The sequence below is a fragment of the Scardinius erythrophthalmus genome (genome assembly GCF_964197995.2).
Source record: "Scardinius erythrophthalmus genome assembly, chromosome: 16".
Classification (NCBI taxonomy): Eukaryota; Metazoa; Chordata; class Actinopteri; order Cypriniformes; family Leuciscidae; genus Scardinius; species Scardinius erythrophthalmus.
The window spans coordinates 20078317-20088031 of NC_138236.1; the positions used below are offsets into that span (position 1 = coordinate 20078317).

Below are 9715 nucleotides of genomic sequence, written 5' to 3' on the forward strand. Positions count from 1 at the left end.
TGTGGAAGAAAGAGGGAGGGACAAAGGGAGGGAAACAGAGTACCCATAATTAGCGAACACAATGAGTGTCTAACAAGGGAACTAATGAATTAGGCCGCAGACTTCCGCTGTTAGCATGGCACAAATAAATGACAAACATGATGGAATAGACATGATGGAATAGAATGAGAGGCGGTGGAGGAGAGGGAGAGGAAGTGAAGTGAAACTTGTGCACGAATCCAGCCGCAGTTATAAAGGAGAAGCCGAATACCACTTCAGGGTCTCATCACTTTTCTCTTTTCATGTTGAGAGATTCAGAGTCCCTGAAGGGTTCTGCAGAGATGAGGGAATGAAGCGCAGCAGACCAATAGACGGCTCTGTGGGTGGGACCTTAAAGGGACAGTTCACCCAAAACAATGACAATTCTGTCATCATTTATTCACTTTATGAAGAATTGACTAGTTGTTCTTTTTAATTTAATTACAATAAATGTGGACTAAAAGTATCATAAATGTATAATTTCTATAGTTTGTTTATTTTTTATTTCATTTTTTTTCAGTAATTTTAGAACCTATTTATTTCAGTTAGTTGTCTAGATGCAACATTTCTAAGTTTATATTTATTTTATTTAAGAATTATTAATTACCAAAAATGATTTTTAAGTTTTAGTTTTAGTTAGCAATAACAACACTGATTCACTGATCATTCTCTCCTGTACCGGATCAATCGGATTCATGGATAAGACTGTTTTTTTATCTTCTACAGAAGAAAGAAACCCGTACAGGTTTGGAAAGACATGACAGTGAGCAAATAATGACATCATTTTAATTTCTGGGTGAATTCTTTCTTTAAATCCTGAGTCTTTTAAGTATATAATGTGAGTGGTCAACCAGAGCAAAAACATCTAACCACATGACACAAAAACACAGACAGACACAAACGCAATTACCGTCTGCTGAAGAACACCTGCGGTCACACTCACCCATCTGCTTTCATCTTCCAAGGAGATTTTCCTTAGAAAGACAAAAAACACACAAATACAATGTAGAAAAATCTGAATTAAAACAAAACCTAAATATTTATCAATGCATTAATATTCAGGTGCACAGAACTCGTAATGCGTGTAAATGTGATACATACTTCTGTGAATATGTCTTAGAAAGCTATACAACAAAGAACGACAGGCTCAACAAATAATAAGTGGGATTACTGCTCAGGAAATGACTAAGGGTCTGGGAATAACCTGTTTGTACTCATTACACTGTAGCAAAGCCTCTTTTCTAGTGATGGTCCACTGCTGTCCTTCCGGAATGAAAAGATGGTTACGCAGAAGCCAGTCAGCATGATTTGACAGACTTAAGATCAATGCAAGCATTGAAGCAGATTTGAACCGAACGTCCTCGTGATTGATATGTGAAGGAGCAGGAGCGATTGTGACCGATGCATTTTTACTTCCCAATACCCAAAAAAGAGATCAGAGAACTGACACCCTTCTGACCCCCACCCAGACGCCCGCCCACGGCTGCAACCTGACCCTGTGACCTCTGACACCTTCACCTTTTGGAAAAGCCTCAAGGGACGAACCTAAAATGGTTGGTATATTCAAACTAATGTGTAAACCAATACATTTAACACACATAAAGTCATGCTACTGTGATCACCAGCAACATAAAACCATCACAACTTTTTATTTGTTGGTCTGCGTAAGCACTAGATGGATGTCTTGAACTGTTGTCATGCACTTCGCTGGTTTTTAACGTCTCACACCAGGATTGCTGCATTTTTAAGATGCTTTGTGAAGTTCAATGATGGACAGTAACAGTATTTTACCGTATTTTTTAAAATAAAATTTAAATACAAATATTATACAATTTTGTATTATAATATTTAATATTCAGTATTTTAATTTTGGGAAACTTTTACTCAATTTGAGTGTATGATCTTATTTTTTATTTCACACCATTTCAGAAAATGTTAAAATAATAATACTTTTTAAAGTAATACAAATATTAAATACATTTTAAAATATTAATAACATTGTTTTTTATTAGCAGCATTATAGATTAATACATTCAAAAGTGAGTACTTTTGTACTTTCAATTTGAGTAAAATATGATTAATATCAGTACTTATTTGTCATGTTTTGGTTATGTTTTCATGGACTTTTAGTTTGTATTTCCTTGTTCTGCATGTGTTCAGTTCCTGTTTCCCCGAGTTTCCTTAGTTACTGATTGTTTCTATGGTTACTGATTATGCTCACCTGTGTCTTGTTTGGTTGCTTGTTTGCTCTGGTATATATTGCACTGTGTTTCTTTCTTGAGTTGTTGGTTATCAGTGTTGCCAGATGTACGATAATTATCGTATTTGTACGATAATTTTGACCTATGTACGATCAATAATGGAAAAAATCTTATAATGTACGATAATTTCAGAACTGTATGACACTTCAAATGGTGGTCGTTGTAATCATAGGGCTTCTCATTGATCTAGCTGTGGATTCTACGTCTACCGGCCGGAAGAACGTGTAGAGAGAGGGAGCGAGAGACCTTGCGTGTGTGTGTGCTAGTGTGCCTCACGAAGCGCATGTTAGGACCCAACCAATCAATTGTAAGTGCGGGCGGGCTTTTATCTATACTCCCGAACCGAATTAATCAGAACCGAACTCCCAACAGTAATTTTGCAGTAATATGATGTGATAACAACATAACACCAGGAGGAATCTCCCTATGTCATTGTCTTTCAACATCACACACACACACACACACACACACACACACACACACACACACAGGACAAAGTCAAAAGTCTTAAATTCCTTTGAGCCTCAGTCACCAAATATGGCTGATCTCATTTCACAAAACACACACACACACACACTCACTCTCTCTCTCTCTCTCCTACCTCCCTGAATCATCTTTTTACTCTCTTATGGCACTTTAGAGAAGCTCTCTAAACCTTGGGCCCCTGAGAAAACCAGCCATTTTGAAAGAGGACACCACATAGGACAGAATAGAGAGTATCCTGCCATTCTTCAAGTGTGTGTGGAGGTGGGGGAGGATTTATGTGTGTGACATTGATAACTGAGGTAGCGGGAGGGATCCATGGTGAGTGAGGGAGAGAGATGGATAGATTATGTGCTTTAGTAAGGGAATGAGCGGAATGCCAGTTTGTGTCGCTTCCCCACATTCTACAGGCCTGACATTGTGAGAGTGATCAGACCGCTCTACCCCTCAACAGCTGTGTGTGTGTGTGTGTGTGTGTGTTGGTGGGGAGGGGTGCATACATGTGGACTCATGGGTGTACATATGTTCTGAGCTTCCTCACTTAAATCAGCATTATAATTACATAAATCATAGGCGTTGGCATTGGTGAAAGTGAAATATTAAAATATGCTATGCTTTGTGAATGCAAAATATTACGTTAAGCCATATGCATCTTTCTCTCTCCCCCTCTAAGCTGTGACCTTGCACATTTATGCATCTTGGCAGCTGTTTTAAAGTAATTTCTAGATTTTAATCCAACTATTGTAGTGTTCACACCATAACCACATACCATGCATTGTACCTTTCTGCAGAAAACATCCTGTTTTGTCTGTGCATATGTTAAGAAATAAATCGGCCGAATATGGGCAGGGCTTAAACCGGAAATGCTCCCAAACTAAATTAAAACCCCGTTTTATAGGCATCAAACTTGTATATTTCATACATGTGTTTATATGTATAATTATTTTTTTATTTTTGGTCTTTATGTAAATTAAAGGTAAACAGTTTTTTTAAATGTGAAAAAAGAAAAGAAAAAAAGTAATTGAAGTGATTTGGGCACATCCCTATATCAAGCATTTCTAAATGCTTCAGGCCTATAATGTTTCATAGTTTCGTATACTTTCAAATATTCTTTTAATTTAATTAATAATTCATGTTGTATAACTTATGTTTCTACATGCATCACACATCCTCAGTTTTTAATTTCATTAAAATGTATTAAAATGCCATGCATTACTGGTGGTTCCTTAGGGGGTTAAAACTGTAACTATCAGGCACATTTAAGTGCTTATCTCGTCCTTGCATGTCTTTCATTCTAACCAGCTTCACTTTTCACAGATTAGATTTACCTCCTTTTCTTTTCAGCCACACTTCTCTCTTCCCTCTCCATCCTTCACAGTGAATTCCTCACAGGATCAGGCCTGCTTTTCATGCTTAGCTGAATAAAAAAAAAAAAAAAAAAGTGAGTGAGAAGGAACGCATGAGACAAGAATGGAAATTTAGCTGTAGAAGAGATCTGTTGAAAAGCACTCATTTAACAAGCGTAAAAGAGGGGAAATCTTCAGGAAGAGAATGAATGAAAGAGAGAGTGAGACAAAGCCGGGGCAAGTAGTGGAAGCAAATGAAACAATGTGCAAAGGTCACTGCAACATTACAGGGGGATCGCAGGTTGCCGAGCAACACACAAAGCTAGGCCTGCGGGAGAGAGGTAAAAAAAGGGAGGGAGTGAAAAACAGAAAGAAGGAAGTGGGAAGAAAGTAGAATGAGAAGAAGTGATGGTTATATCACAAGTTAAGCCTTTGAAGGATGGATTAAATTTTCTAACACAGTGCAAAAGTTATAGTTCCTGTTTTTTTTTTTTTTTCTTGTGGCACGGTAAACTGAGCTCTGCTCAAGGACGCAGCCTCAGCTTTATTGCATTGCGGTGAAATGCCCTCTACAGTATTGATTTTCATTAGAAAACATGAAAGATTAGTTGCATTACTTGGAACATAAAATTTAAAAGTGAAATATGAGTTAATGTCCCCCAACTTTATTAACCACATGGTGCAGTGTCTGAATCAATCAGCATTTAACATTGTGATGTAATGATGTAATGGAAGTAGACAGATAATTTCTTCCATGTCACATATTTGAGTGAAATTGATTATCAAAAAAAAAAAAAAAAAAAGTAGGGCAGGACTTGGTTGTTGATTGGATGAAGGCAGATCTGAATGCGAGCTTATGGTCGATTGTAAGAAAGGGGCGTGGTTTACACTGACTAAATGATTGGAGAAGTCTGGCATACATCACCTGAGACAAGTCTGTTGTTTCACCAGAAGACTGAGTAATGACATTTTGAAAAAAAAAAATTAAACATATGTTTGTATTCACTGTTCACATTGAGATCATTAATATACATTTTGAATTTTCTATTTCATGCCTACTTTAAAGTCACAATGAAACAGAAGTAGTGACAGACCTTTTCTTCAATATTGTGACGTATATCTGGGTATAATAGATTGTTGAAAATGTAGGGAAAGGTCTTGGTTCCATCCATTGGTTGTTAGCCTAGAAATCTAGACGCACCCTAGCCAGGGTAGTCTAGCAACTCTCCGTTGACTTTCGGAGCTAGTAAAAACCTAAATTGGGTCAGGCCAATCACGTCGTGTATAGAGTAGGCGGGGCGGGCTTAACATAATGACGACAGAGTTGCGGCGGTTCCCTGCAACTTGAAAACAAAGAATGGCGGCTGCTGCTGGAGAACAGACTCTGAGGACTTGGAGTTAAGTTTTTCTTTGAGAAAAGAGCAAAGAACGGCACTTAAGTCATTCTTAAAAAAGGAAGATGTGTTCGTAGTTTTGCCGGCCAGATATGGCAAAAGTTGAATCTATCAACTAATGTTAGCTCCGCTGTTGGGAAAACGCTCTGGGCTGCGTTTCCCGAAAGCATCGTTAGCCAACTATGGTCGCAAGTTCATCGCAATGCCCATTGAACTCTATTTGCAACGGCGGAACTTGCGACCATAGTTGGCCAATGATGCTTTCGGGAAACGCACCCCTGGTTGGTTGAAGCGCTGTCCTATTGCGTGCAGAGGGAATTTGAAAGACAGCCGTTTATCCCGCCCCTCAGAATGAGCCGTGTCTATGGTGAGTTGCCAGACCTAACATCTTGACGTAGGTCTGGCTTGCCAGGCTAATTGGTTGTAGTTGGGTTTGGAGGCAGATGAACGCGAGCCTGCAGGGCCAGGTTTAAGTGGACTAAAAGATTGAAAAAGTCTTGCATGTCACCAGAGAGAAACCTGTCATTTTCACCAGTTATGACATTTTGATTAAACAGGTCAAAACATTAAACAAAAACATGCATGTATGAATTCTGCACATTAATATCTATAACATGCATTCAGAAAAAAGATTTTTCATTACATGCTGACAAAGTGTAAGAGAAAGAAAGAACCAAGCTGGGGATTTGGGTCTTTAAGTCTTTAACCATTAAAAGTGTGTGTGAGCTAAAGTTAATCATGTTCAAAGTCAAACCAGGTCATGCACAATTGTTCATTCAAAGCGAAGAGAACAAAAAGAACAAGCTGCTTTCCAAACAAAGTATGAACTGGAGCTCTTACAATTCTTCTCTTTTTTCTCTTTAAACACATTCTCTCCTTCAACACACCTTTGTTACAGTTTCAGACCTGACGTTAAATGATCTCTCTCTCTGTTTTTCTCAAATGCACTTCACTTCTCTGTGCAAATTCTTTCCGTGCCATAAAAAGCAATAACTTCACACATGCTCATGCTCATACACGATGCCTGCGGTCAATAGGATTTGAGAAACAATATTGACTCACTAGGTAGACTGCTATTTTTCTCTGTCCACTATTTATCTCAGTGTTACTGAATGACTGCCAACAAGTTTCCAGTTCCCATCTCCTTCCAATGAAGGGGCAAGTAGCAACACATAGCTGTGGAATAACTCTTTTTCACTCACCCACCCTTGTCTACCTGTCCTATTTACCTTTAATTTTGCTTTTCACTGACATTAAAGCACCACACCCGTTTCTTTCTCCTGTATTTGTGAATGTGCAGAATCTAGCAACTTTTTAGACTAATGACATTTCTTTTTCTTTTCTCTTCTTTCTTATTTAACCTCATTGCCTCTGAGCGCAGGTTTTAGTCTGTTAACACACTAGTTTTTACTGTCTTGCCTCAGGACATAATGGTATATTGCTGGAGTTCTACTCTGTAATAATGCGATCTTTTAACACTACAAAGGTGTACCTAGGCTACTTTCTATCGGCGCTGACATCAAACTCTATGGAGAAAAGCCAACATAATGTGTTTAGGTATTGGAAATGTACCCAATACAAGAGTTACGGTGGACACCAGAAAGGGTTAATAAGGTAAATCCTGAATTGTTTCCTTACCAACAATATTAAATTTCCTATTCCCCAAATCTCTCCGTTCCTGTACCACTTTTTTTTTTTTAAGTCTCTCAGAGGTACGCGTATCATTTACAGCGGCGCTGCCAGGTCACGGGTTCCCTGCTTTACTCGCTCCTGATTGGACAATTACCTCATTAAATATTTAAAGAAGCACCTGACTGAGTGCTGCCATTGGACGCAGCTAGTGTAGTTATGTAAATGAGCACCTGGTCGTGTTTGCAAGCCCTGAGGGGAAGAGAAAGAGGTCTAAAAGCTAAGCGCTTATATTATGAGCGCGCGGAGAGAGAAGCACTGATTGAGAAATAAATAAGGACGTCCGTGTCACTTGCGCTCGTCGGATTTAACAGAACATTCCTACTCACAAACCTTTTCAAACGTGGAACGTACAACTTGCTTGCTTTCAGAAACTTTTTGCCAATCGCTTTTTTATTCTGTTTATTTATTGGTACTTTTGTGGCTTTAAGCACAAAGTCATACGACTGTGCCAGACTATATTTACCTACTAGTATAAAAACAACCTGCCAAAGTGAACTACACGGATTAAAAAGAAGAATCAGGCGATTGCCTACATTTGGAGACGATTTCGCGTTCTGTCAGACTTCTAGGTGAGTGATCAGAAAATAGCCTAACTTACTCCGATAATTGCTTGTAAGTGTAGTTTATTTATGGTTTGCAAGTTATCAGATGTTACTTTTGACTTTATTGTTTTTAGTTAATGCAGTGTCGATTCTCGGATTGCTATTGTCAGTGTTGTTTCGAACCGCTGCGTGGAAACGCATTTGCCTTTCCATTTAACTCTACGAGAGTTGTTTTAGACTGCTCAAATGTGTTAAGTCGTCGCGCGAGTAAACTTAACTGTCTCTGTCTCTGTCTCGTGCATGGCGGCCAAGAGTCTCGGAGTGTGTACGTGAGGAGTTTGGATGTCTGCCACTGTACAGGGAATGCGCTCGGTCTGCTGCGGATCGAGTCGTGCTGTTTGTTTGTGAAGTTGTTATTCACACCCACTCGACTAATTTAAATGGTTCATGATACCTGGAACCGGGTTTAATGCCGACATTCAAATACTGTGAAATAGCTTGAAAACTGCCGTGGGCATTGATGGTGGTATATTTACCCACCTGTGGCCCCGGCAGTACGCGTCAGCAAGTATTTATGGGCTACCGCAATCTTGCTCTTAACTGTATTTGCAGAGCAGTCTGGAAAACACTCCAAACTGACGAGTCACGGTGTTAAATCAGTAAGATTTAGGCAGTAAGATTAAGTTCTTGTCAGACCTACTATGCTGATTCATGTTTGTTTGCTGCTTGGTGTTTGAACTTATTTACAGCTTGTAAATATGGTCTACCACATTAACCAGTTTAATCACAAAGTGTTTTTTTCCAGCTAAGTCAGCACATGTTTACTTCTCGGGTGGCAAAATGAAACAAAATCCTTGTCTTTTTGAGATGGACACAATCTTTCAGAGGGGCAAATAGAATTAAAAAAGCTCTGTTGATGTGACTTATAATCAGCCATGTAAAAATGCTGACATGATGAAATCAATAGGATAGTATTACACATTCGTTTATTTGATAGCTCCGTGTAAATACATCTTTGGTTAGGCGTCTTAGACCTTTCAAACTCAAATGCAGGTCTACGTTTGGTTATCATCAATGTTAACAGTGGGGTTAAATGGGTTAAATAGCAGTGGTTTTGTTTTTTAAGCTGTCTTTAACAACCACTTGAGAGTAGCGTGTTTGAAAGGGAATGTGGCATCCAGTTGCAACTGTCAGATCTAGCGACTCTCTGCACTATATTGAAAGATCCTCTCACCACAGTCCATGCGATTCAAGCTCAATAAATTCTATAAGTGCCCTACACTGAGTTGCAATGCAGGTATTTGCTATGATGTCCATGTTGAAACACACCGCATGGCATTTTATAAGGCGAATTGGTGGCTAATTCTTATGAATTTTTACAATTTCATGCATACATCTGGAGACGCCTCAGCTAGGTTCGGGGTGAACCCTTATTCTTACCCTTTTCCCAAAAAAATCGTACATTTCCATACAAAGTCATACAAAATCAACACCTTGTAAAAGAGTTTTCTCATGAGGTCAGGTGGGGTAGTTGCTACCCTTCTGCACCAGAGGTGACTTCAGACCCGTGTGAGACCTTGTGGACGGATCAGCATCAGGAGAGCGACTTAATACTGTTTGCTAAATCTGTTCTAGATTCATTGTAAACATTAGTAATACACCGCAATACCTGTCATGCCAGTAAAGCACATTCGAATTGCCTTTTGTATTTTCTGAAGAGGCAAAAGAAAATGCAGAGTATGCGCAAAAGCTATGAAGAGATGCTAATGAATGCACCAAGAAGCTGGAAATTCACCCATCCCCCTTTTCCATCTTTTATTTCCCCTCTCTTTGTTTAAAAGGGGTTTTGGGACTTGTGAATAAAGGCACAATGAAAAGTGAAATGAATTGTGCTGTGTCACCAAGGGAGGAGACCAAGTGCCAAGAGGGGTACAAAGGAATGTGTGTGTGTGTGTGTGTGTACGAGGCAGACACACACT

General features: G+C 39.1%; 1 protein-coding gene across 3 annotated transcripts in view; it reads left to right on the top strand.

Moving 5' to 3' along the window:
• Positions 1-7383: 7383 nt before the first annotated feature.
• Positions 7384-9715, top strand: part of ddr1 (discoidin domain receptor tyrosine kinase 1) — a 37451-nt gene continuing 35119 nt past the window's right edge. For 2 of the 3 annotated variants that reach the window (XM_081389418.1, XM_081389420.1), the window contains exon 1: positions 7435-7763. The gene's annotated coding sequence lies outside the window, so the exon portion shown is untranslated. Of the gene's footprint in view, positions 7764-9715 lie in introns of all 3 variants that reach the window. The other variant, XM_081389419.1, reaches the window with a different exon arrangement.